Source organism: Pseudophryne corroboree, unplaced genomic scaffold, assembly GCF_028390025.1.
Source record: "Pseudophryne corroboree isolate aPseCor3 unplaced genomic scaffold, aPseCor3.hap2 scaffold_90, whole genome shotgun sequence".
Lineage (NCBI taxonomy): Eukaryota > Metazoa > Chordata > Amphibia > Anura > Myobatrachidae > Pseudophryne > Pseudophryne corroboree.
In genome coordinates, this window is record NW_026970479.1 from 974,905 (window position 1) to 1,002,180 (window position 27,276).

The following is a 27,276-nucleotide window of genomic DNA, read 5'->3' on the forward strand; positions in this document are numbered from 1 at the left end:
GCTGGGGAGGGTCGCTGCTCGGGTACCCCCCTGTAAAGTGAAGGAGATCCAACTGAGGCAGCACAAGGGAACTCTCGAAAGAAGAACAAGGCTAAAGGAAAATCTGAGACAAAGAAATCTGACTTTTACCAGAGCTGACCAGAGGAAAGCACAAACACAGTCTCCCACTACCACAAATAATGCAGTCAAGTTTCCCACATTTGGGGAAATCACAGGGGTCAGCATACCCAAAATGCAATGAATGAACCTCACCCTGGGAGAAAAATCTTCATGACCATGGTATCTCCTATGCAAAATAAGTATGATTTGGAATAGGGCTGGGGAGGGCCGCTGCTCATGCACATCTCTGTCAAGTAAAGGAGATTCAACTGAGGCAGCACAAGGGAACTCTCATCTTGGGACAACAACTGCAGGGAGAACACATATTTTCAGATGAACATGGGAGGGCAAAAGGCTGCCTAATACTGAAGCACCCCCAAACAACAAACCAAATGCAACAACTAGTGCAAGCATTCCTGGGGGAAGTTCTGCAGAAGACGGATTTGCATACGGTGATGTCATCCAAGCAGTGGGTCAAAGTTGGCTTCAACCCTCATCTGCATATGAAAAGAGAAAAGGGGCGTGCAGGGCATGGCGGCCTTTTGCGGTGCTTGGATGACCCCTAGTTCGCATTAAACACCTCCACCCTCCTTTGGTGTGGGGCTCATGTTGGCCATGCCCCATCCCCTGAAGCATTCAAGCTGATTTCTTGCAGCAGCTGGGCACTGTAACAGCTCCAGAGCTGCTCTGTAAGGCAAGTAAAAGGGTGTGGGCCCTGCAGCACTACCTGTAGTTTGCATTGTGCATTGGAAGGCACAAAGTAAGCAGACGGGAGGAGAAGTCAGGATAGTGCACAAGGGTATAGAAGGGAGCGGCTGAAGAAAAGAGAAGTGGAAACAGACAGCAAACTAGGCTGGAGAGAGACCTGAGACAAAGAGATCTGAATTATACGAGAGCCGACCAGGGGAAACACAAATTATGCAGTCAAGTTTCCCACATTTGGGGAAATCGCAGGGGCAGCACACCCAGAGTGCAATGGGTGAGCCTTGCCCTGGGAGAAGCACCTTCATGATCATAGTATCTCACCTGGCAGGTAAGTAGGAGTTGGGCTAGAGCTGGGGAAAGTCGCTGTTCGGGCACCCCCCTGTCAAGTGAAAGAGATCCAACTGAGGCAGCACAAGGGAACTCTCGAAAGAAGAACAAGGCTAGAGGAAGATCTGAGACAAAGAAATCTGACTTTTTCCAGAGCTGACCAGAGGAAAGCACAAACACAGTCCCCACTACCACAAATAATGCAGTCGAGTTTCCCACATTTGGGGAAATCACAGGGGTCAGCATACCCAAAATGCAATGAATGAACCTCACCCTGGGAGAACAATCTTCATGACCATGGTATCTCCTATGCAAAATAAGTATGATTTGGGATAGGGCTGGGGAGGGCCGCTGCTCATGCACATCTCTGTCAAGTAAAGGAGATTCAACTGAGGCAGCACAAGGAAACTCTCATCTGGGGACAACAACTGCAGGGAGAACACATATTTTCAGATGAACATGGGAGGGCAGAAGGCTGCCTAATACTGAAGCACCCCCAAACAACAAACCAAATGCAACAACTAGTACAAGCATTCCTGGGGGAAGTTCTGCAGAAGACGGAATTGCATACGGTGATGTCATCCAAGCAGTGGGCCAAAGTTGGCTGGAACCCTCATCTGCATATGAAAAGAGAAAAGGGGTATGCAGGGCATGGCGGCCTTTTGCGGCGCTTGGATGACCCTTAGTTCGCATTAAACACCTCCACCCTCCTTCGGTGTGGGGCTCATGTTGGCCATGCCCCATCCCCTGAAGCATTCAAGCTGATTTCTTGCTGCAGCTTGGCACTGTAACAGCTCCAGAGCTGTTCAGTAAGGCAAGTAAAAGGGTGTGGGCCCTGCAGCACTACCTGTAGTTTGCATTGCGCATTGGAAGGCACAAAGTAAGCAGACAGGAGGAGAAGTCAGGATAGTGCACAAGGGTATAAAAGGGAGCGGCTCAAGAAAAGAGAAGTTGAAACAGACAGCAAACTAGGCTGGAGAGAGACCAGAGACAAAGAGATCTGAATTATACGAGACCTGACCAGGGGAAACACAAATTATGCAGTCAAGTTTCCCACATTTGGGGAAATCGCAGGGGCAGCACACCCAGAGTGCAATGGGTGAGCCTTGCCCTGGGAGAAGCACCTTCATGATCATAGTATCTCACCTGGCAGGTAAGTAGGAGTTGGGCTAGAGCTGGGGAGGGTCGCTGCTCGGGCACCCCCCTGTCAAGTGAAGGAGATCCAACTGAGGCAGCACAAGGAAACTCTCGAAAGAAGAACAAGGCTAGAGGAAGATCTGAAACAAAGAAATTTGACTTTTACCAGAGCTGACCAGAGGAAAACACAAACACAGTCCCCCACTACCAACAAATAAAGCAGTCGCGTTTCCCACATTTGGGGAAATCACAGGGGTCAGCATACCCAGAATGCAATGAATGAACCTCACCCTGGGAGAGTAATCTTCATGACCATGGTATCTCCTATGCAAAATAAGTATGATTTGGGATAGGGCTGGGGAGGGCCGCTGCTCATGCACATCTCTGTCAAGTAAAGGAGATTCAACTGAGGCAGCACAAGGGAACTCTCATCTGGGGACAACAACTGCAGGGAGAACACATATTTTCAGATGAACATGGGAGGGCAGAAGGCTGCCTAATACTGAAGCACCCCCAAACAACAAACCAAATGCAACAACTAGTGCAAGCATTCCTGGGGGAAGTTCTGCAGAAGACGGATTTGCATACGGTGATGTCATCCAAGCAGTGGGTCAAAGTTGGCTTCAACCCTCATCTGCATATGAAAAGAGAAAAGGGGCGTGCAGGGCATGGCGGCCTTTTGCGGTGCTTGGATGACCCCTAGTTCGCATTAAACACCCCCACCCTCCTTTGGTGTGGGGCTCATGTTGGCCATGCCCCATCCCCTGAAGCATTCAAGCTGATTTATTGCAGCAGCTGGGCACTGTAACAGCTCCAGAGCTGCTCTGAACGGCAAGTAAAAGGGTGTGGGCCCTGCAGCACTACCTGTAGTTTGCATTGTGCATTGGAAGGCACAAAGTAAGCAGACGGGAGAAGTCAGGATAGTGCGCAAGGGCATAGAAGGGAGCGGCTCAAGAAAAGAGAAGTTGAAACAGACAGCAAACTAGGCTGGAGAGAGACCTGAGACAAAGAGATCTGAATTATACGAGAGCCGACCAGGGGAAACACAAATTATGCAGTCAAGTTTCCCACATTTGGGGAAATCGCAGGAGCAGCACACCCAGAGTGCAATGGGTGAGCCTTGCCCTGGGAGAAGCACCTTCCTGATTATAGTATCTCACCTGGCAGGTAAGTAGGAGTTGGGCTAGAGCTTGGGAGGGTCGCTGCTCGGGCACCCCCCTGTCAAGTGAAGGAGATCCAACTGAGGCAGCACAAGGAAACTCTCGAAAGAAGAACAAGGCTAGAGGAAGATCTGAGACAAAGAAATCTGACTTTTACCAGAGCTGACCAGAGGAAAGCACAAACACAGTCCCCCACTACCACAAATAATGCAGTCGAGTTTCCCAAATTTGGGAAAATCACAGGGGTCAGCATACCCAGAATGCAATGAATGAACCTCACCCTGGGAGAACAATCTTCATGACCATGGTATCTCCTATGCAAAATAAGTATGATTTGGGATAGGGCTGGGGAGGGCCGCTGCTCAGGCACATCTCTGTCAAGTAAAGGAGATTCAACTGAGGCAGCACAAGGGAACTCTCATCTGGGGACAACAACTGCAGGGAGAACACATATTTTCAGATGAACATGGGAGGGCAGAAGGCTGCCTAATACTGAAGCACCCCCAAACAACAAACCAAATGCAACAACTAGTGCAAGCATTCCTGGGGAAAGGCCTGCAGCAGATGGATTTGCATACGGTGATGTCATCCAAGCAGTGGGTCAAAGTTGGCTTCAACCCTCGTCTGCATATGAAAAGAGAAAAGGGGCATGCAGGGCATGGCGGCCTTTTGCGGCGCTTGGATGACCCCTAGTTCGCATTAAACACCTCCACCCTCCTTCGGTGTGGGGCTCATGTTGGCTATGCCCCAGCCCCTGAAGCATTCAAGCTGATTTCTTGCAGCAGCTGGGCACTGTAACAGCTCCAGAGCTGCTCTGTACGGCAAGTAAAAGGGTGTGGGCCCTGCAGCACTACCTGTAGTTTGCATTGTGCATTGGAAGGCACAAAGTAAGCAGACAGGAGGAGAAGTCAGGATAGTGCACAAGGGTATAAAAGGGAGGGGCTCATGAAAAAAGAAGTGGAAACAGACAGCAAACTAGGCTGGAGAGAGACCTGAGACAAAGAGATCTGAATTATACGAGAGCCGACCAGGGGAAACACAAATTATGCAGTCAAGCTTCCCACATTTGGGGAAATCAGAGTGCAATGGGTGAGCCTTGCCCTGGGAGAAGCACCTTCATGATCATAGTATCTCACCTGGCAGGTAAGTAGGAGTTGGGCTAGAGCTGGGGAGGGTCGCTGCTCGGGCACCCCCCTGTCAAGTGAAAGAGATCCAACTGAGGCAGCACAAGGGAACTCTCGAAAGAAGAACAAGGCTAGAGGAAGATCTGAGACAAATAAATCTGACTTTTACCAGAGCTGACCAGAGGAAAGCACAAACACAGTCCCCCACTACCACAAATAATGCAGTCGAGTTTCCCACATTTGGGGAAATCACAGGGGTCAGCATACCCAGAATACAATGAATGAACCTCACCCTGGGAGAACAATCTTCATGACCATGGTATCTCCTATGCAAAATAAGTATGATTTGGGATAGGGCTGGGGAGGGCCGCTGCTCAGGCACATCTCTGTCAAGTAAAGGAGATTCAACTGAGGCAGCACAAGGGAACTCTCATCTGGGGACAACAACTGCAGGGAGAACACATATTTTCAGATGAACATGGGAGGGCAGAAGGCTGCCTAATACTGAAGCACCCCCAAACAACAAACCAAATGCAACAACTAGTGCAAGCATTCCTGGGGGAAGGCCTGCAGCAGATGGATTTGCATACGGTGATGTCATCCAAGCAGTGGGTCAAAGTTGGCTTCAACCCTCGTCTGCATATGAAAAGAGAAAAGGGGCGTGCAGGGCATGGCGGCCTTTTGCGGCACTTGGATGACCCCTAGTTCACATTAAACACCTCCACCCTCCTTCGGTGTGGGGCTCATGTTGGCTATGCCCCAGCCCCTGAAGCATTCAAGCTGATTTCTTGCAGCAGCTGGGCACTGTAACAGCTCCAGAGCTGCTCTGTACGGCAAGTAAAAGGGTGTGGGCCCTGCAGCACTACCTGTAGTTTGCATTGTGCATTGGAAGGCACAAAGTAAGCAGACAGGAGGAGAAGTCAGGATAGTGCACAAGGGTATAAAAGGGAGGGGCTCATGAAAAAAGAAGTGGAAACAGACAGCAAACTAGGCTGGAGAGAGACCTGAGACAAAGAGATCTGAATTATACGAGAGCTGACCAGGGGAAACACAAATTATGCAGTCAAGCTTCCCACATTTGGGGAAATCGCAGGGGCACCACACCCAGAGTGCAATGGGTGAGCCTTGCCCTGGGAGAAGCACCTTCATGATCAAAGTATCTCACCTGGCAGGTAAGTAGGAGTTGGGCTAGAGCTGGGGAGGGTCGCTGCTCTGGCACCCCCCTGTCAAGTGAAAGAGATCCAACTGAGGCAGCACAAGGGAACTCTCGAAAGAAGAACAAGGCTAGAGGAAGATCTGAGACAAATAAATCTGACTTTTACCAGAGCTGTCCAGAGGAAAGCACAAACACAGTCCCCCACTACCACAAATAATGCAGTCGTGTTTCCCACATTTGGGGAAATCACAGGGGTCAGCATACCCAGAATGCAATGAATGAACCTCACCCTGGGAGAACAATCTTCATGACCATGGTATCGCCTATGCAAAATAAGTATGATTTGGGATAGGGCTGGGGAGGGCCGCTGCTCAGGCACATCTCTGTCAAGTAAAGGAGATTCAACTGAGGCAGCACAAGGGAACTCTCATCTGGGGACAACAACTGCAGGGAGAACACATATTTCCAGATAAACATGGGAGGGCAGAAGGCTGCCTAATACTGAAGCACCCCCAAACAACAAACCAAATGCAACAACTAGTACAAGCATTCCTGGGGGAAGGCCAGCAGCAGATGGATTTGCATATGGTGATGTCATCCAAGCAGTGGGTCAAAGTTGGCTTCAACCCTCGTCTGCATATGAAAAGAGAAAAGGGGCGTGCAGGGCATGGCGGCCTTTTGCGGCGCTTGGATGACCCCTAGTTCGCATTAAACACCTCCACCCTCCTTCGGTGTGGGGCTCATGTTGGCTATGCCCCAGCCCCTGAAGCATTCAAGCTGATTTCTTGCAGCAGCTGGGCACTGTAACAGCTCCAGAGCTGCTCTGAACGGCAAGTAAAAGGGTGTGGGCCCTGCAGCACTACCTGTAGTTTGCATTGTGCATTGGAAGGCACAAAGTAAGCAGACGGGAGAAGTCAGGATAGTGCGCAAGGGCATAGAAGGGAGCGGCTCAAGAAAAGAGAAGTTGAAACAGACAGCAAACTAGGCTGGAGAGAGACCTGAGACAAAGAGATCTGAATTATATGAGAGCCGACCAGGGGAAACACAAATTATGCAGTCAAGTTTCCCACATTTGGGGAAATCGCAGGAGCAGCACACCCAGAGTGCAATGGGTGAGCCTTGCCCTGGGAGAAGCACCTACATGATCATAGTATCTCACCTGCCAGGTAAGTAGAAGTTGGGCTAGAGCTGGGGAGGGTCGCTGCTCGGGTACCCCCCTGTCAAGTGAAGGAGATCCAACTGAGGCAGCACAAGGGAACTCTCGAAAGAAGAACAAGGCTAGAGGAAGATCTGAGACAAATAAATCTGACTTTTACCAGAGCTGACCAGAGGAAAGCACAAACACAGTCCCCCACTACCACAAATAATGCAGTCGAGTTTCCCACATTTGGGGAAATCACAGGGGTCAGCATACCCAGAATGCAATGAATGAACCTCACCCTGGGAGAACAATCTTCATGACCATGGTATCTCCTATGCAAAATAAGTATGATTTGGGATAGGGCTGGGGAGGGCCGCTGCTCAGGCACATCTCTGTCAAGTAAAGGAGATTCAACTGAGGCAGCACAAGGGAACTCTCATCTGGGGACAACAACTGCAGGGAGAACACAAATTTTCAGATGAACATGGGAGGGCAGAAGGCTGCCTAATAATGAAGCACCCCCAAACAACAAACCAAATGCAACAACTAGTGCAAGCATTCCTGGGGGAAGGCCTGCAGCAGATGGATTTGCATACGGTGATGTCATCCAAGCAGTGGGTCAAAGTTGGCTTCAACCCTCGTCTGCATATGAAAAGAGAAAAGGGGCGTGCAGGGCATGGCGGCCTTTTGCGGCGCTTGGATGACCCCTAGTTCGCATTAAACACCTCCACCCTCCTTCGGTGTGGGGCTCATGTTGGCTATGCCCCAGCCCCTGAAGCATTCAAGCTGATTTCTTGCAGCAGCTGGGCACTGTAACAGCTCCAGAGCTGCTCTGTACGGCAAGTAAAAGGGTGTGGGCCCTGCAGCACTACCTGTAGTTTGCATTGTGCATTGGAAGGCACAAAGTAAGCAGACAGGAGGAGAAGTCAGGATAGTGCACAAGGGTATAAAAGGGAGGGGCTCATGAAAAAAGAAGTGGAAACAGACAGCAAACTAGGCTGGAGAGAGACCTGAGACAAAGAGATCTGAATTATACGAGAGCTGACCAGGGGAAACACAAATTATGCAGTCAAGCTTCCCACATTTGGGGAAATCGCAGGGGCACCACACCCAGAGTGCAATGGGTGAGCCTTGCCCTGGGAGAAGCACCTTCATGATCAAAGTATCTCACCTGGCAGGTAAGTAGGAGTTGGGCTAGAGCTGGGGAGGGTCGCTGCTCTGGCACCCCCCTGTCAAGTGAAAGAGATCCAACTGAGGCAGCACAAGGGAACTCTCGAAAGAAGAACAAGGCTAGAGGAAGATCTGAGACAAATAAATCTGACTTTTACCAGAGCTGTCCAGAGGAAAGCACAAACACAGTTCCCCACTACCACAAATAATGCAGTCGTGTTTCCCACATTTGGGGAAATCACAGGGGTCAGCATACCCAGAATGCAATGAATGAACCTCACCCTGGGAGAACAATCTTCATGACCATGGTATCGCCTATGCAAAATAAGTATGATTTGGGATAGGGCTGGGGAGGGCCGCTGCTCAGGCACATCTCTGTCAAGTAAAGGAGATTCAACTGAGGCAGCACAAGGGAACTCTCATCTGGGGACAACAACTGCAGGGAGAACACATATTTCCAGATAAACATGGGAGGGCAGAAGGCTGCCTAATACTGAAGCACCCCCAAACAACAAACCAAATGCAACAACTAGTACAAGCATTCCTGGGGGAAGGCCAGCAGCAGATGGATTTGCATATGGTGATGTCATCCAAGCAGTGGGTCAAAGTTGGCTTCAACCCTCGTCTGCATATGAAAAGAGAAAAGGGGCGTGCAGGGCATGGCGGCCTTTTGCGGCGCTTGGATGACCCCTAGTTCGCATTAAACACCTCCACCCTCCTTCGGTGTGGGGCTCATGTTGGCTATGCCCCAGCCCCTGAAGCATTCAAGCTGATTTCTTGCAGCAGCTGGGCACTGTAACAGCTCCAGAGCTGCTCTGAACGGCAAGTAAAAGGGTGTGGGCCCTGCAGCACTACCTGTAGTTTGCATTGTGCATTGGAAGGCACAAAGTAAGCAGACGGGAGAAGTCAGGATAGTGCGCAAGGGCATAGAAGGGAGCGGCTCAAGAAAAGAGAAGTTGAAACAGACAGCAAACTAGGCTGGAGAGAGACCTGAGACAAAGAGATCTGAATTATATGAGAGCCGACCAGGGGAAACACAAATTATGCAGTCAAGTTTCCCACATTTGGGGAAATCGCAGGAGCAGCACACCCAGAGTGCAATGGGTGAGCCTTGCCCTGGGAGAAGCACCTACATGATCATAGTATCTCACCTGCCAGGTAAGTAGAAGTTGGGCTAGAGCTGGGGAGGGTCGCTGCTCGGGTACCCCCCTGTCAAGTGAAGGAGATCCAACTGAGGCAGCACAAGGGAACTCTCGAAAGAAGAACAAGGCTAGAGGAAGATCTGAGACAAATAAATCTGACTTTTACCAGAGCTGACCAGAGGAAAGCACAAACACAGTCCCCCACTACCACAAATAATGCAGTCGAGTTTCCCACATTTGGGGAAATCACAGGGGTCAGCATACCCAGAATGCAATGAATGAACCTCACCCTGGGAGAACAATCTTCATGACCATGGTATCTCCTATGCAAAATAAGTATGATTTGGGATAGGGCTGGGGAGGGCCGCTGCTCAGGCACATCTCTGTCAAGTAAAGGAGATTCAACTGAGGCAGCACAAGGGAACTCTCATCTGGGGACAACAACTGCAGGGAGAACACAAATTTTCAGATGAACATGGGAGGGCAGAAGGCTGCCTAATAATGAAGCACCCCCAAACAACAAACCAAATGCAACAACTAGTGCAAGCATTCCTGGGGGAAGGCCTGCAGCAGATGGATTTGCATACGGTGATGTCATCCAAGCAGTGGGTCAAAGTTGGCTTCAACCCTCGTCTGCATATGAAAAGAGAAAAGGGGCGTGCAGGGCATGGCGGCCTTTTGCGGCGCTTGGATGACCCCTAGTTCGCATTAAACACCTCCACCCTCCTTCGGTGTGGGGCTCATGTTGGCTATGCCCCAGCCCCTGAAGCATTCAAGCTGATTTCTTGCAGCAGCTGGGCACTGTAACAGCTCCAGAGCTGCTCTGTACGGCAAGTAAAAGGGTGTGGGCCCTGCAGCACTACCTGTAGTTTGCATTGTGCATTGGAAGGCACAAAGTAAGCAGGCAAGGTCCAGAGAACAGTTAGAGGTCGGAGTAGCACTATCTCAAGTAGTACTACGACAGCACGGATGGATTCTAAATATTCCAAAATCGCAGCTGATTCCGACGACACGTCTGCTGTTCCTAGGGATGATTCTGGACACAGTACAGAAAAAGGTGTTTCTCCCGGAGGAGAAAGCCAAGGAGTTATCCGACATAGTCAGGAACCTCCTAAGACCAGGCCAAGTGTCAGTACATCAATGCACAATGGTCCTGGGAAAGATGGTGGCTTCTTACGAAGCGATTCCATTCGGCAGATTCCACGCAAGAACTTTTCAGTGGGATCTGCTGGACAAATGGTCCGGATCGCATCTTCAAATGCATCAGCGGATAACCCTGTCTCCAAGGACAAGGGTGTCTCTCCTGTGGTGGTTACAGAGTGCTCATCTCCTAGAGGGCCGCAGATTCGGCATTCAGGATTGGGTCCTGGTGACCACGGATGCCAGCCTGAGAGGCTGGGGAGCAGTCACACAGGGAAGAAATTTCCAGGGCTTGTGGTCAAGCATGGAAACGTCACTTCACATAAATATCCTGGAACTAAGGGCCATTTACAATGCCCTAAGTCAGGCAAGACCTCTGCTTCAGGGTCAGCCGGTGTTGATCCAGTCGGACAACATCACGGCAGTCGCCCACGTAAACAGACAGGGCGGCACAAGAAGCAGGAGGGCAATGATGGAAGTGGCAAGGATTCTTCGCTGGGCGGAGAATCATGTGATAGCACTGTCAGCAGTGTTCATTCCGGGAGTGGACAACTGGGAAGCAGACTTCCTCAGCAGACACGATCTTCACCCGGGGGAGTGGGGACTTCACCCAGAAGTCTTCCACATGATTGTGAACCGTTGGGAAAAACCAAAGGGTGGACATGATGGCGTCCCGCCTCAACAAAAAACTGGACAGATATTGCGCCAGGTCAAGGGACCCTCAGGCAATAGCTGTGGACTCTCTGGTAACACCGTGGGTGTACCAGTCAGTGTATGTGTTCCCTCCTCTTCCTCTCATACCAAAAGTACTGAGAATCATAAGAAGGAGAGGAGTAAAGACTATACTCGTGGCTCCGGATTGGCCAAGAAGGACTTGGTACCCGGAAATTCAAGAGATGCTCACGGAAGACCCGTGGCCTCTACCTCTAAGAAAGGACCTGCTCCAGCAGGGACCATGTCTGTTCCAAGACTTACCGCGGCTGCGTTTGACGGCATGGCGGTTGAACGCCGGATCCTGAAGGAAAAAGGCATTCCGGATGAAGTCATCCCTACCCTGATCAAAGCCAGGAAGGATGTAACCATACAACATTATCACCGTATTTGGCGTAAATATGTTGCGTGGTGCGAGGCCAGGAAGGCCCCTACAGAGGAATTTCAACTGGGTCGTTTCCCGCATTTCCTGCAAACAGGACTGTCTATGGGCTTCAAATTAGGGTCCATTAAGGTTCAAATTTCGGCCCTGTCAATATTCTTCCAAAAAGAACTGGCTTCTGTTCCTGAAGTTCAGACGTTTGTCAAGGGAGTACTGCATATACAGCCTCCTTTTGTGCCTCCAGTGGCACCTTGGGATCTCAATGTAGTTTTGGGATTCCTAAAATCACATTGGTTTGAACCACTCACCACTGTGGACTTAAAATATCTCACATGGAAAGTGGTAATGCTGTTAGCCCTGGCTTCAGCCAGGCGTGTCTCAGAATTGACCAAAACAAAAAACTGCAACAAACGAGTGCCTAATCATCAAAATAAAAAGTGAAAACCAATACGTGTTTCATAGAATTAAATAATCACAACTTTATGTTCCTGATAGTCTGCGCTTGCCGGAATACTATGTGTAGTATTGTGGTGATAGCATAGAAAAAGAACAAACGGCTGCGCTGAATATCAGGAACGAAACATGATGTACAGAGAGCCAACGTAAAAAATAACAATGTTTATTAATAAAACATATAAAAAGATTAATTGTCAAATAACCGGTGAAAAATATATACAAATATATATAAGAACAGTCACTAGACGTGAACTAGTGGTATATTGTAATGACTCAGCTTATTGGGGTGAAAAGTTCCGTGATTCACTTGTTAGATAGTTGATAAATACCAGGTGTGTTGGTAGGATCCTAATGAATAAAAAAGTCCCTCAGTTGAAATTGATATTCAATACCTTTCCAAAATGGGCTGGTAAGAGCCGAGCGTCCTCGGCTTCAATGTCCTGCAATGCCCATATACGCTGTGCAGCGGAAAGGAATGGATCGTCTCTCTCACAACCCGGTCGTGGTGGCGTGTGCGCTGAAGCCGCTGATGTCGGATGCTGTAGAAGGAGGGTGCAGCGGGGACCAAGGAACACCTGGAAGATTTCACCTGAGCTGAGTGTGGATAGGGGCGGGTCCTGACGCGTTTCGTCACGTTCACGTGACTTTCTCAAAGGTAGAATGTTCTTATATATATTTATATATATTTTTCACCGGTTATTTGACAATTAATCTTTTTATATGTTTTATTAATAAACATTGTTATTTTTTACGTTGGCTCTCTGTACATCGTGTCTCAGAATTGGCGGCTTTATCCTATAAAAGCCCTTACCTAATTTTTCATATGTGGTGCCTGCGGCTACTAGGGACTTGGAGGATTCCAAGTTGCTGGACGTAGTCAGGGCCCTGAAAATATATGTTTCCAGGACGGCTGGAGTCAGAAAATCTGATTCGCTGTTTATCCTGTATGCACCCAGCAAGCTGGGTGCTCCTGCTTCTAAGCAGACGATTGCTCGTTGGATTTGTAGTACAATTCAGCTTGCACATTCTGTGGCAGGCCTGCCACAGCCAAAATCTGTAAAAGCCCATTCCACACGGAAAGTGGGCTCATCTTGGGCGGCTGCCCGAGGGGTCTCGGCTTTACAACTTTGCCGAGCAGCTACTTGGTCAGGGGAAAACATGTTTGCTAAATTCTACAAATTTGATACCCTGGCTAAGGAGGACCTGGAGTTCTCTCATTCGGTGCTGCAGAGTCATCCGCACTCTCCCACCCGGTTGGGAGCTTTGGTATAATCCCCATGGTCCTTTCGGAGTCCCCAGCATCCACTAGGACGTTAGAGAAAATAAGAATTTACTTACCGATAATTCTATTTCTCATAGTCTGTAGTGGATGCTGGGCGCCCATCCCAAGTGCGGATTGTCTGCATTACTTGTACATAGTTATTGTTACAAAAATCGGGTTATTGTTGTTGTGAGCCATCTTTTCAGAGGCTCCTTCTGTTATCATGCTGTTAACTGGGTTCAGATCACAAGTTGTACGGTGTGATTGGTGTGGCTGGTATGAGTCTTACCCGGGATTCAAAATCCTTCCTTATTGTGTACGCTCGTCCGGGCACAGTATCCTAACTGAGGCTTGGAGGAGGGTCATAGGGGGAGGAGCCAGTGCACACCAGCTAGTCCTAAAGCTTTTACTTTGTGCCCAGTCTCCTGCGGAGCCGCTATTCCCCATGGTCCTTTCGGAGTCCCCAGCATCCACTACGGACTATGAGAAATAGAATTATCGGTAAGTAAATTCTTATTTTCTGGACTGTGTCCAGGATCATCCTTAGGAATAGAAGACGTGTCGTCGGAATCAGCTGCGATTTTGGAATATTAAGAATCCAACCGTGCTGCCGCAACACTACTTGAGATAGTGCTACCCCGACTACCAACTGTTCCCTGGATCTTGCCCTTATCCGGAGATCGTCCAAGTAAGGGATAATTAAAACTCCCTTCCTTCGAAGGAGTATCATCATTTCGGCCATTACTTTGGTAAAGACCCGGGGTGCCGTGGACAAACCAAACGGCAGCGTCTGAAACTGATAGTGACAGTTCTGTACCACAAACCTGAGGTACCCTTGGTGAGAAGGGTAATTTGGGACATGGAGATAAGCATCCTTGATGTCCAGAGACACCATATAATCCCCTTCTTCCCGGTTTGCCATCACCGCTCTGAGTGACTCCATCTTGAATTTGAACCTTTGTATGTAAGTGTTCAAGGATTTCAGATTTAAATTAGGTCTCACCGAGCCGTCCGGCTTCGGTACCACAAACAGCGTGGAATAATACCCCTTTCCCTGTTGTAGGAGGGGTACCTTGATTATCACCTGCTGGGAATACAGCTTGTGAATGGCTTCCCATACCGCCTCCCTATCGGAGGGAGACGTCGGTAAAGCAGACTTTAGGAAAACGGCGAAGGGGAGACGTCTCAAATTCCAATTTGTACCCCTGAGATACCACCTGAAGGATCCAGGGGTCCACCTGTGAGTGAGCCCACTGCACGCTGAAATTTATGAGACGGGCCCCCACCGTTTCTGTTCCTGGGAACTGGCTGTTTGCTGCAGCCTTTTTCCTCTCCCTCTGCCACGGGGCAGAAATGAGGAGCCTTTTGCCCGCTTGCCCTTATGGGGCCCAAAGGACTGCGCCTGATAATACGGCGTCTTCTTATGTTGAGAGGCTACCTGGGGTAAAAATGTGGATTTCCCAGCCGTTGCCGTGGCCACCAGGTCTGTTAGACCTACCCCAAATAACTCCTCCCTTTTATAAGGCGATACTTCCATATGCCTTTTGGAATCAGCATCACCTGACCACTGTCTTGTCCATAACCCTCTTCTGGCAGAAATGGACAGCGCACTTACTCTTGATGCCAGTCGGCAAATATCCCTCTGTGCACAACGCATATATAGAAAGCATCTTTTAAATGCTCTATAGTCAGTAATATACTGTCCCTATCTAGGGTATCAATATTGTCAGTCAGGGAATCCGACCAAGCCACCCCAGCACTGCACATCCAGGCTGAGGCGATTGCTGGTCGCAGTATCACACCCGTGTGAGTGTATATACATTTTAGGATATTTTACTGCTTTCTGTCAGCAGGTTCCTTAAGGGCGGCCATATCCGGGGACGGTAGTGCCACCTGTTTAGACAAGCGTGTGAGCGCTTTATTCACCCTAGGGGGTGTTTCCCAATGTGCCCTATCCTCTGGCGGGAAGGGGTATGATGCTAATAACTTTTTAGGAATTAACAGTTTTTATCAGGGGAAACCCACGCATCATCACACACTTCATTTAATTCCTCAGATGCAGGAAAAACTACAGGCAGTTTTTTCTCACCCAACATAATACCCTTTTTAGTGGTACTGGTATTATCAGAAATGTGTAAAAACATTTTCCATAGCCTCAATCATGTAACGTGTGGCCCTACTGGAAGTCACATTCGTCTCTTAATCGTCGACACTGGAATCAGTATCCGTGTCGGCGTCTGTATCTGCCATCTGCGGTAACGGGCGTTTTAGAGCCCCTGATGGCTTTTGAGACACCTGGACAGGCACAGGCTGAGTAGCCGGCTGTCTCATGTCATCAATCTTTTGTAAAGAGCTGACACTGTCACGTAATTCCTTCCATAAGCTCAGCCACTCAGGTGTCGACTCCCTAGGGGGTGACAACTCCATTACAGGCAATTGCTCCGCCTCCACACCATTTTCCTCCTCATACATGTCGACACAATCGTACCGACACACAGCACACACACAGGGAATGCTCTGATAGAGGACAGGACCCCACTAGCCCTTTGGGGAGACAGAGGGAGAGTATGCCAGCACACACCAGAGCGCTATATATATATATATATACAGGGATAACCTTATATAAGTGTTTTTCCCCTTATAGCTGCTGTATTGTTATACTACGCCTAATTAGTGCCCCCCTCTCTTTTTTAACCCCTTTCTGTAGTGTAGTAACTGCAGGGGAGAGCCAGGGAGTTTCCCTCCAACGGCGCTGTGAGAGAAAATGGCGCCAGTGTGCTGAGGAGATAGGCTCCGCCCCCTTCTCGGCGGCCTTTTCTCACGTTTTTCTGTGGAATCTGCCAGGGGTTAAAATTCATCCATATAGCCCTGGGGGCTATATGTGATGTATTTTCGCCAGCCAAGGTGTTTCTATTGCTGCTCAGGGCGCCCCCCCCTAGCGCCCTGCACCCTCAGTGACCGAAGTGTGAAGTGTGCTGAGGAGCAATGGCGCACAGCTGCAGTGCTGTGCGCTACCTTGGTGAAGACAGGATGTCTTCTGCCGCCGATTTTCCGGACCTCTTCTTGCTTCTGGCTCTGTAAGGGGGCCGGCGGCGCGGCTCTGGGACCGAGCTCCGAGGCTGGGCCTGTGTTCGGTCCCTCTGGAGCTAATGGTGTCCAGTAGCCTAAGAAGCCCAATCCACTCTGCACGCAGGTGAGTTCGCTTCTTCTGCCCTTAGTCCCTCGATGCAGTGAGCCTGTTGCCAGCAGGTCTCACTGAAAATAAAAAACCTAAAACAAAACTTTCACTAAGAAGCTCAGGAGAGCCCCTAGTGTGCACCCTTCTCGGCCGGGCACAAAAATCTAACTGAGGCTTGGAGGATTGTCATAGGGGGAGGAGCCAGTGCACACCAGGTAGTCCTAAAGCTTTACTTTTGTGCCCAGTATCCTGCGGAGCCGCTAATCCCCATGGTCCTTACGGAGTTCCCAGCATCCACTAGGACGTCAGAGAAACACTGATAGAGTACATTATATTTATGAATTAATTGCTTCCAGATTCTGCAGCAGCATCATCAGCACCACCAGTGTTACTCACAGTCACTTCACACTGACTGCTGCACAACACATCACTTAATTTCCGGGCCGCCCGCCACCTGGTGAAGAGACATGGGAGATGAAGGACCAGCAGTGCCACGTTGAGCGGAAGTATTGTTAATTAGTTACCCACACACTCCTTGTGACACCTGCTCCCCGTCTGCCCTCCCACCCGCCGCCTGCCGTCCGGAACCCGCACTGACAAGTAAGTCTCAGCAGAATGTGTCTGCCAGCAGCTCCCAGTCCCTCCTAGAGGAACACTGCCAGTGGTGTGGCGGCCGCGGCACACTAGGACTGAGAGACCGCAGCAGGAGGAAAGCACAGGTGGGCGGGAGGAGAGCATGGGCGGACATCACCACGTCACATTGCAAGGTGACGCCAGTCCCCCCAGTGAGGCCGCCGACGAATGCACTCAGCATAGTATTAGCAGCAGGCAGAGGGGGGTCGGGTGCAGCGGTGGTGGGAGGTACGGAAATGAGCTGCAGGCTAGGCTCCACCGATCACACACTCAGCGATCACTGTGCTACTCAAGCGTGGCGTGCAGCGGTGCTGGACATTAGGGAGTGCCTGTGCGCACCAGGCACCCCCTGTACGCACGCCTATGCGCTACCACCCCCCATATGCCACACTACATCACTATGCTACAGCCCTCCCATATGCTGCACTTCATAATTACACTATACCCCCCATACAACATACTACATCACCACACTACACTACTCACAATAAAATTAAAACATCCCAGTTCCTCATTCTTAATGAGCTCACGTGAGTTCTCTCCCCAACGGAGCTCCAGACCAAGTAACAATGAAGACACCAGCAGCGTGTAGGGGGCAGGCCTGGTCCACTTGTCAGGAGAGAGCAGTCACAGGAGGGTAAGAAGGGGGCGGGGCCTAGTCCTACAGACGGGAGAGAGCACAGACAGGAGAGAGCAAGGTACAGGGGTAGAAGGGGACGGAGCCTATTCTTACAGGCTTTCAAAATTCGACTTTAAAATTCGACATTTGACAAATTCGACTTTTCTGCAATGGTACAAATGCGGCAATTCGACAAAAGTATATTCAATTGAAGTTTGTAAATTCGACAACAGTGCTTTTAAACAGTAAATTCGTCATTTTCAATCCGCCACACTTTGCTGGCGGAATCTAATAAAATTTTTTTAAAAACATGTTTTTTTTTATGCAGTTTTTTTTTTTTTGGTTATAGCATATCTATTTATATTAGAAGGGATTAGGTACTTGGTTTGTCTTTTTTGGAGGCACAAGTATTATTTATATATTTTTTAAAATATTATTTATTTTTTAAATGGAATGTGAAAAACCCGAAAAAAAAATTGCGTGGGTCCCCCCTCCAAAGCATAACCAGCCTCGGGCTCTTCGAGCCGGTCCTGGTTCTAAAAATCCGGGGGAAAAACGGACAGGGGATCCCCCGTATTTTTAAAACCAGCACCGGGCTCTGCGCCTGGTGCTGGTGCAAAAAATACGGGGGACAAAAAGAGTAGGGGTCCCCCGTATTTTTTACACCAGCATCGGGCTCCACTAGCTGGACAGATAATGCCACAGCCGGGGGTCACTTTTATACAGTGCCCTGCGGCCGTGGCATTAAATATCCAACTAGTCACCCCTGGCCGGGGTACCCTGGGGGAGTGGGGACCCCTTCAATCAAGGGGTCCCCCCCCCCAGCCACCTAAGGGCCAGGGGTGAAGCCCGAGGCTGTCCCCCCCATCCAAGGGCTGCGGATGGGAGGCTGATAGCCTTGAGAAAATTTAAAGAATATTGTTTTTTCTAGTAGTACTACAAGTCCCAGCAAGCCTCCCCCGCAAGCTGGTACTTGGAGAACCACAAGTACCAGCATGCAGGAGAAAAACGGGCCCGCTGGTACCTGTAGTTCTACTGGGGGAAAAATACCCAAATAAAAACAGGACACAGACACCGTGAAAGTATAACTTTATTTCCCACCTGCCGACACACACATACTTACCTATGTTGACATGAAGCAGTCGGTCCTCTTCTCCAAGTAGAATCCACGGGTACCTGAAAATAAAAGATAATTATACTCACCTGATCCAGGTTCCAGATTAAATCCACGTACTTGGCAAAACAACAAACCGAACACCCGGACCAGACGGACTGAAAGGGGTCCCATGTTTACACATGGGATCCCTTTCCACGAATGCAGACATCCGAATCTCGCGAGAATCCGACAGCGGGATGATGACGTTCGTGCGCGCTCGGGCTAGCCGAGCAAGGCGGGAAGGTTCGAACCTGCCTCGGACCCGTGTAAAATGGGTGAAGTTCGGGGGGTTCGGATTCCGACGAACCGAACCCACTCATCACTAGTATGTACGTGAGTGTCAGGTGCCGTGCGCGTACATACGTGTCAGTGCCGTGCGTGTACGTACGTGTGTGTCAAGTGTCGTGCGTGTACGTGTGTGTGTGTGTGTGTGTGTCAGGTGGCGCGTACCTACATGTGTGTATGTCAGGTGCTGTGCATGTGTGTACGTACAGGCGTGTGTCAGGTGCCGCGCGTGTACGTACGTGTGTGTGTGTGTGTGCCAGGAGCCGCGCGTGTACATGCGTGTGGGTGTCAGGAGCCGTGCGTATACGTACATACGTGTAGGTGTCAGGTGCCGTGCGTATACGTATATACGTGTGTGTGTCAGGAGCCGAGCGTGTTCGTACATGTGTGTGTGTGTGTGTGTGTGTGTGTGTGTCAGGAGCCACGCGTGTGTGTGTGTCAGGAGCCACGCGTGTTCGTACATGTGTGTCAGGTGCCGCACGTGTAAGTGTGTGTGTGTTTTAAATTCCGCGTGTGTACGTACGTATGTGTGTGCCTGGAGCCGCGCGTGTACATACATGTGTGTGTGTGTCAGGTGCTGTACGTGTATGTGTGTGTCTCAGGTGCTGCACGTGTATATGTGTGTATCTCAGGTGCTGCATTTGTATGTGTCAGCTGCCACGTGGGTGTCAGGTGTTGAGCGTGTATGTGTTTGTGTCGCATCTGTATGTGTGTGACTGTCAGGTGCTGCACGTGTATGTGTGTGTCAGGTGCTGCATGTATATATGTGTGTGTTAGGTGCTGTTCATGTATGTGGGAGTGGCAGGTGCTACATGTGTATATATGTGTGAGTGGCAGGTGCTGCGTGTGTATACGAGTGTGTGTGAGGTGCTGCGAGTGTATGTGTGTGTTAGGTGCTCTGAGTGTATATGATTGTGTGTCAGGTGCTGTGCGTGTGTGCGTTAAATGCCACATGTATGTATGTGTGTCAGGTGCTGCGTGTGTGTGTGGGTGTGTCAGGTGCTGCATGTCTGTGTGTGTGGGTGTGTCAGGTGCTGCATGTGTGTGTGTGTGTGTGTGTCTGTCAGGTGCTGCATGTGTGTGTCAGGTGCTGCATGTCTGCGTGTGTGTGTCAGGCGCTGCATGTCTGTGTCAGGTGCTGCGTGTGTGTGTGTCAGGTGCTGTGTGTGTGTGTCAGGTGCTGCGTATGTGTGTGTGTGTCAGGTGCTGCGTGTCTGTGTCAGGTGCTGCGTGTCTGCGTGTGTGTGTCAGGTGCTGCGTGTCTGCGTGTGTGTGTCAGGTGCTGCATGTCTGCGTGTGTGTGTCAGGTGCTGCGTGTGTGTGTGTGTGTCAGGTGCTGCGTGTCTGCGTGTGTGTGTCAGGTGCTGCGTGTCTGCGTGTGTGTGTCAGGCGCTGCATGTCTGTGTGTCAGGTGCTGCGTGTGTGTGTGTGTGTCAGGTGCTGTGTGTGTGTCAGGTGCTGCGTGCCGTGTGCGTGTGTCAGGTGCGTGAGTGTGCGTGTGTCAGGTGCGTGAGTGTGTGTGTGTCAGGTGCGTGAGTGTGTGTGTGTGTGTGTCAGGTGCGTGAGTGTGTGTGTCAGGTGCGTGAGTGTGTGTGTGTCAGGCGCTGCGTGTCTGTGTGTGTCAGGCGCTGCGTGTCTGTGTGTGTCAGGCGCTGCGTGTGAGTGTGTGCGTGTGTGTCAGGTCCGTGTGAGTGTCAGGTGCTGCGTCTGTGTGTGTGTGTCAGGTGCTGCATGTGTGCGTGTGTGTCAGGCGCTGCGTGTGCGTGTGTCAGGCGCTGCAGGGAGGGCGGGGGGGGACGGACACACAGCAGGGAGGGCGGGGGGAGAACGGACACACAGCAGAGAGGAGGAGGGGGGGTGGACGGACACAGCGGGAGGAGGGGGGGTGGCCGGACACAGCGGGAGGAGGGGGGGTGGCCGGACACAGCGGGAGGAGTGGGGGGTGGCCGGACACAGCGGGAGGGGGGGGGTGGCCGGACACAGCGGGAGGGGGGGGTGGACGGACACAGCGGGAGGGGGGGGTGGCCGGACACAGCGGGAGGGGGGGAGGGTGGCCGGACACAGCGGGAGGGGGGGGGTGGCCAGACACAGCGGGAGTGGGGGGGTGGCCGGTCACAGCGGGAGGGGGGGGTGGCCGGACACAGCGGGAGGGGGGGGTGGACGGACACAGCGGGAGGGGGGGGTGGCCGGACACAGCGGGAGGGGGGGAGGGTGGCCGGACACAGCGGGAGGGGGGGGGGTGGCCAGACACAGCGGGAGTGGGGGGGTGGCCGGTCACAGCGGGAGGGGGGGGTGGCCGGACACAGCGGGAGGGGGGGGGTGGCCGGACACAGCGGGAGGGGGGGGTGGACGGACACAGCGGGAGGGGGGGGTGGCCGGACACAGCGGGAGGGGGGGAGGGTGGCCGGACACAGCGGGAGGGGGGGGGTGGCCAGACACAGCGGGAGTGGGGGGGTGGCCGGTCACAGCGGGAGGGGGGGGTGGCCGGACACAGCGGGAGGTAGGGGGTGGACGGACACAGCGAGAGGGGGGGGGTGGCCGGACACAGCGGGAGGGGGGGTGGCCGGACACAGCGGGAGGAGGGGAGGGTGGCCGGACACAGCGGGAGGAGGGGAGGGTGGCCGGACACACAGCAGGGAGGGCGCGGGGGGGAACACACTGCAGGGAGGAGGGGGGGGGACACACAGCAGGGAGGGCAAGGGGGGGGGCGACGGACACACAGCAGGGGGGGGAGACGGACACACAGCAGGGAGGGCGAGAGGGGGAAGGGGGGGTGACTGGTGACCATAGAGACCTTGATAAATACCGCATACTGCAGGGAGGGAGGGCCGGACACAGCGGGAGGAGGAGGAGGGAGGAGTGGCCGGACACAGCTGCCCGAGACGCCTCCTACTGCCAGCCGCACCACAGACGCGGGGAGGAGACGCAGGCAGCCACCAGGGAAGGTCCGGCGGGCGGCCGGGCACACAGCGGGCAAGCGGGCGGGCGAGCGGGCGAGCGGGCGGGCGGGCGGGCGGGAGGGGAGGGTGGCCGGGCGGGCGAGAGGGGAGGGTGGCCGGACACGCGGGGGAGAAGTGGAAGCTGGGTACACAGCGGTGGGCTGCCTGACAGAACTCACCCAGTGCTACGCAGCTCCGGCGATCTCCTCCCGCTTCATGGACCTCAATGAACTCACACGCCGGGAACCGCTGGCTGTCCTCCTGCAGCTCCACGTGACTCCTTCCCGCTCTGTCTCCTCGTGCCCAACTGCCAGAGCTACTCTCTGTACACCCCCTGCTGGCGGTCACTGCGCAGGCGCAATAAATTGAAATGCCCTATCTCTATAATGGGGCATATTTCTCTTAATTAAAAAAACCCTATAACTTTCTGAAAAACCACAACCCCAAAAGGCACTACACTGGGGCATACTCTATCTAGTAAAACAAACCCCAAGTCTTAATTCGTCCTCTATCCTGAGTTATGCCTTCCCAAAAAAATCTTCATTCACTCTATAGGAAAACGTTGTCAAAAAGCCACAGAGGGAGTGGCAGAAAAAAACTGACAGTTGGAACTTTAGCTTACTCCCAATTCCTCATTTTTTATTATTTTGCCCTGAAATTTGGCCTGCAGCAGCGGGTGACGATTCTACGCGTCCATGCCAAATTTCAGCTCAGTACGTCCTATCAGTTTTGAGGTGTAGCCCCTCAAACACCATGCCCCCATCTCAGAAGTTCCCTATGGGAGAATTCCGTTTGTTCGATTCAGCCTTAATATAAGGGCACGACCGTGCCCTTATAATTGACAGTATTGTTTTCTTTCAAAAATCCACTTAATTTTCTTTACCCGATTATTAAAATGGTAATTGACAAAAAAACAAACTACATTGTCACCAGAAGAGCAATACAAAATGTACAAGTGATATATTAAAATCATCTTTCCAGCTTGAATTTCAATGATGCATTGGGGCAACGATTTTGTGAGAAACATCTTCACCCTTAAATAAAGATTTTCTTAATTCCTTACCTGTGTGCTAATTAGATATCACCTTGTTTTCACATTAAACAGACTTCCACATGAGAAAACAGCAAAGATGCAGTGGCGTTAATGTTTCCTGGTGTCAACCTGTATTATTTCCGTAGACATTGAAATGAGGATGCATCTTGCTGCCTTTCCAATGAAGCAAGTTTAATTTAGTAATAGGTGAAAAACCATCCCTACAAAGATGTTAATCAGATACTTGGCTTTGTGGACACTTTTCAGAGAACAAATTTGTTATCATAAAAATAAAGCCAGAAAATGAAGAGCTGTTTAATCACTCAATTGGATTTTTCTGCCAGCATTTTTCTTTTTCTCTGCAACCCACTGCTAAATTGTGCTTCCTAGCTGTTTTTTTTATAAAATCACTTAATCAAATCTAACTCTGATTACATCAGAGAAGGCCAGGTACCCTACACCATAAGAGGGGGTTTGCAATTTTGACTTGTCTACTTAAATATCACCAAAATCTGATCATAAGGTCAATTACGTCCCTGGGTGGGATTGAACCACCAACCTTTTGATTAATAGCTGAACACACTAACCGATTGCGCCACAGAGACACTTTGCAAAAAGTATATACTGACAAAGACTAATAAGCATTCATCTAGAACGTTTCCTAGAAAAACTTTAAAAAGTCAATAATCTGGAGAGTGTTTGTAAGATGTTTCTTCCAGCAACCAATGAAGAAACACATTGGTACTTTCGCATGATGAGTGAGTGCTTCAGGATCTCTTGCACTTACATGTGCAGCAGAGTACTGCAATGGAAGCATGCTGGGTCCATAACCCAGAGGTAGGCAGATTGAAACTATCCTTTGCTATATGCATTTTTTTTTTGTTCATTAAAGTAATCCAAAACTGGGATTGATATTTTAGCTTTTATTTTTACTTAAAGTACAATAACTTTTACCATTTTAATTTGTTTTAATAGTATATTGACAGTATTGTTTTCTTTCAAAAATCCACTTAATTTTCTTTACCCTATTATTAAAATGGTAATTGACAAAAACAAACTACATTGTCACCAGAAGAGCAATACAAAATGTACAAGTGATATATTAAAATCATCTTTCCAGCTTGAATTTCAATGATGCATTGGGGCAACGATTTTGTGAGAAACATCTTCACCCTTAAATAAAGATTTTCTTAATTCCTTACCTGTGTGCTAATTAGATATCACCTTGTTTTCACATTAAACAGACTTCCACATGAGAAAGCAGCAAGGATGCAGTGGCGTTAATGTTTCCTGGTGTCAACCTGTATTATTTCAGTAGATATTGAAATGAGGATGCATCTTGCTGCCTTTCCAATGAAGCAAGTTTAATTTAGTAATAGGTGAAAAACCATCCCTACAAATATGTTAATCAGATACTTGGCTTTGTGGACACTTTTCAGAGAACAAATTAGTTAGCATAAAAATAAAGCCAGAAAATGAAGAGCTGTTTAATCACTCAATTGGATTTTTCTGCCAGCATATTTCTTTTTCTCTGCAACCCACTGCTAAATTGTGCTTCCTAGCTGTTTTTATAAAATCACTGAATCAAATCTAACTCTGATTACATCAGAGAAGGCCAGGTACCCTACACCATAACAGGGGGTTTGAAATTTTGACTTGTCTACTTAAAGATCACCAAAATCTGATAACAATGTCAATTAAGTCCCTGGGTGGGATTGAACCACCAACCTTTTGGTTAATAGCCTTACACACTAACTGATTGCGCCACAGTGACACTTTGCAAAAGTACATACTGACAAAGGCTAATAAGCATTCATCTAGAACGATTCCTAGAAACATTTTAAAAAGTCAATAATGTGGAGAGTTTTTGTATGATGTTTCTTCCATCAACCAATGAAGAAACACATTGGTACTTTCCCATGATGAGTGAGTGCTTCAGGATCTCTTGCACTTACATGTGCAGCAGAGTACTGTAATGGAAGCATGCTGGGTCCATAACCCAGAGGTAGGCAGATTGAAACTATCCTCTGCTATATGCATTTTTTTTTGTTAATTAAAGTAATCCAAAACTGGGATTGATATTTTTGCTCTTTTATTTTTACTTAAAGTACAATAACTTTTACCATTTTAATTTGTTTTAATAGTATATTGACAGTATTGTTTTCTTTCAAAAATCCAATTAATTTTCTTTACCCGATTATTAAAATGGTAATTGACAAAAACAAACTACATTGTCACCAGAAGAGCAATACAAAATGTACAAGTGATATATTAAAATCATCTTTCCAGCTTGAATTTCAATGATGCATTGGGGCAACGATTTTGTGAGAAACATCTTCACCCTTAAATAAAGATTTTCTTAATTCCTTACCTGTGTGCTAATTAGATATCACCTTGTTTTCACATTAAACAGACTTCCACATGAGAAAGCAGCAAGGATGCAGTGGCGTTAATGTTTCCTGGTGTCAACCTGTATTATTTCAGTAGATATTGAAATGAGGATGCATCTTGCTGCCTTTCCAATGAAGCAAGTTTAATTTAGTAATAGGTGAAAAACCATCCCTACAAATATGTTAATCAGATACTTGGCTTTGTGGACACTTTTCAGAGAACAAATTAGTTAGCATAAAAATAAAGCCAGAAAATGAAGAGCTGTTTAATCACTCAATTGGATTTTTCTGCCAGCATATTTCTTTTTCTCTGCAACCCACTGCTAAATTGTGCTTCCTAGCTGTTTTTATAAAATCACTGAATCAAATCTAACTCTGATTACATCAGAGAAGGCCAGGTACCCTACACCATAACAGGGGGTTTGAAATTTTGACTTGTCTACTTAAAGATCACCAAAATCTGATAACAAGGTCAATTAAGTCCCTGGGTGGGATTGAACCACCAACCTTTTGGTTAATAGCCTTACACACTAACTGATTGCGCCACAGCGACACTTTGCAAAAGTACATACTGACAAAGGCTAATAAGCATTCATCTAGAACGATTCCTAGAAACATTTTAAAAAGTCAATAATGTGGAGAGTTTTTGTATGATGTTTCTTCCATCAACCAATGAAGAAACACATTGGTACTTTCCCATGATGAGTGAGTGCTTCAGGATCTCTTGCACTTACATGTGCAGCAGAGTACTGTAATGGAAGCATGCTGGGTCCATAACCCAGAGGTAGGCAGATTGAAACTATCCTCTGCTATATGCATTTTTTTTTGTTAATTAAAGTAATCCAAAACTGGGATTGATATTTTTGCTCTTTTATTTTTACTTAAAGTACAATAACTTTTACCATTTTAATTTGTTTTAATAGTATATTGACAGTATTGTTTTCTTTCAAAAATCCAATTAATTTTCTTTACCCGATTATTAAAATGGTAATTGACAAAAGCAAACTACATTGTCACCAGAAGAGCAATACAAAATGTACAAGTGATATATTAAAATCATCTTTCCAGCTTGAATTTCAATGATGCATTGGGGCAACGATTTTGTGAGAAACATCTTCACCCTTAAATAAAGATTTTCTTAATTCCTTACCTGTGTGCTAATTAGATATCACCTTGTTTTCACATTAAACAGACTTCCACATGAGAAAGCAGCAAGGATGCAGTGGCGTTAATGTTTCCTGGTGTCAACCTGTATTATTTCAGTAGATATTGAAATGAGGATGCATCTTGCTGCCTTTCCAATGAAGCAAGTTTAATTTAGTAATAGGTGAAAAACCATCCCTACAAAGATGTTAATCAGATACTTGGCTTTGTGGACACTTTTCAGAGAACAAATTTGTTAGCATAAAAATAAAGCCAGAAAATGAAGAGCTGTTTAATCAGTCAATTGGATTTTTTTGCCAGCATATTTCTTTTTCTCTGCAACCCACTGCTAAATTGTGCTTCCTAGCTGTTTTTATAAAATCACTGAATCAAATCTAACTCTGATTACATCAGAGAAGGCCAGGTACCCTACACCATAACAGGGGTTTTTGAAATTTTGACTTGTCTACTTAAATATCACCAAAATCTGATCACAAGGTCAATTACGTCCCTGGGTGGGATTGAACCACCAACCTTTTGATTAATAGCTGAACACACTAACCGATTGCGCCACAGAGACACTTTGCAAAAAGTACATACTGACAAAGACTAATAAGCATTCATCTAGAACGTTTCCTAGAAAAACTTTAAATAGTCAATAATCTGGAGAGTTTTTGTAAGATGTTTCTTCCATCAACCAATGAAGAAACACATTGGTACTTTCCCATGATGAGTGAGTGCTTCAGGATCTCTTGCACTTACATGTGCAGCAGAGTACTGTAATGGAAG

At 48.8% G+C, this 27,276-nt stretch overlaps 14 non-coding genes and 2 pseudogenes across 14 annotated transcripts; all 16 read right to left on the reverse strand.

Annotated features, from left to right (window-relative positions):
- Positions 1-139: 139 nt before the first annotated feature.
- Positions 140-303, reverse strand: LOC135045048 (U1 spliceosomal RNA). The gene has a single exon (XR_010237582.1). It is a non-coding gene; the product is annotated as a U1 spliceosomal RNA (small nuclear RNA).
- Positions 304-977: 674 nt separating this feature from the next.
- Positions 978-1,140, reverse strand: LOC135045184 (U1 spliceosomal RNA). Its single transcript, XR_010237712.1, has one exon. It is a non-coding gene; the product is annotated as a U1 spliceosomal RNA (small nuclear RNA).
- Positions 1,141-1,293: 153 nt separating this feature from the next.
- LOC135044837 (U1 spliceosomal RNA) lies at positions 1,294-1,455 on the reverse strand. Its single transcript, XR_010237375.1, has one exon. It is a non-coding gene; the product is annotated as a U1 spliceosomal RNA (small nuclear RNA).
- Positions 1,456-2,129: 674 nt separating this feature from the next.
- Positions 2,130-2,292, reverse strand: LOC135045195 (U1 spliceosomal RNA). Its single transcript, XR_010237723.1, has one exon. It is a non-coding gene; the product is annotated as a U1 spliceosomal RNA (small nuclear RNA).
- A 152-nt stretch (positions 2,293-2,444) lies between these two features.
- Positions 2,445-2,609, reverse strand: LOC135045228 (U1 spliceosomal RNA). The gene has a single exon (XR_010237755.1). It is a non-coding gene; the product is annotated as a U1 spliceosomal RNA (small nuclear RNA).
- A 671-nt stretch (positions 2,610-3,280) lies between these two features.
- On the reverse strand, positions 3,281-3,443 carry LOC135044401 (U1 spliceosomal RNA). The gene has a single exon (XR_010237005.1). It is a non-coding gene; the product is annotated as a U1 spliceosomal RNA (small nuclear RNA).
- Positions 3,444-3,595: 152 nt separating this feature from the next.
- On the reverse strand, positions 3,596-3,759 carry LOC135044830 (U1 spliceosomal RNA). Its single transcript, XR_010237368.1, has one exon. It is a non-coding gene; the product is annotated as a U1 spliceosomal RNA (small nuclear RNA).
- A 972-nt stretch (positions 3,760-4,731) lies between these two features.
- LOC135044831 (U1 spliceosomal RNA) lies at positions 4,732-4,895 on the reverse strand. The gene has a single exon (XR_010237369.1). It is a non-coding gene; the product is annotated as a U1 spliceosomal RNA (small nuclear RNA).
- Positions 4,896-5,569: 674 nt separating this feature from the next.
- On the reverse strand, positions 5,570-5,732 carry LOC135044545 (U1 spliceosomal RNA). The gene has a single exon (XR_010237116.1). It is a non-coding gene; the product is annotated as a U1 spliceosomal RNA (small nuclear RNA).
- Positions 5,733-5,884: 152 nt separating this feature from the next.
- Positions 5,885-6,048, reverse strand: LOC135045023 (U1 spliceosomal RNA). Its single transcript, XR_010237558.1, has one exon. It is a non-coding gene; the product is annotated as a U1 spliceosomal RNA (small nuclear RNA).
- Positions 6,049-6,740: 692 nt separating this feature from the next.
- LOC135045143 (U1 spliceosomal RNA) lies at positions 6,741-6,882 on the reverse strand (annotated as a pseudogene).
- A 152-nt stretch (positions 6,883-7,034) lies between these two features.
- Positions 7,035-7,198, reverse strand: LOC135045100 (U1 spliceosomal RNA). The gene has a single exon (XR_010237633.1). It is a non-coding gene; the product is annotated as a U1 spliceosomal RNA (small nuclear RNA).
- Positions 7,199-7,872: 674 nt separating this feature from the next.
- Positions 7,873-8,035, reverse strand: LOC135044546 (U1 spliceosomal RNA). The gene has a single exon (XR_010237117.1). It is a non-coding gene; the product is annotated as a U1 spliceosomal RNA (small nuclear RNA).
- Positions 8,036-8,187: 152 nt separating this feature from the next.
- Positions 8,188-8,351, reverse strand: LOC135045065 (U1 spliceosomal RNA). Its single transcript, XR_010237599.1, has one exon. It is a non-coding gene; the product is annotated as a U1 spliceosomal RNA (small nuclear RNA).
- A 692-nt stretch (positions 8,352-9,043) lies between these two features.
- On the reverse strand, positions 9,044-9,185 carry LOC135045144 (U1 spliceosomal RNA; annotated as a pseudogene).
- A 152-nt stretch (positions 9,186-9,337) lies between these two features.
- On the reverse strand, positions 9,338-9,501 carry LOC135045111 (U1 spliceosomal RNA). The gene has a single exon (XR_010237644.1). It is a non-coding gene; the product is annotated as a U1 spliceosomal RNA (small nuclear RNA).
- Between the last annotated feature and the right edge of the window lie 17,775 nt (positions 9,502-27,276).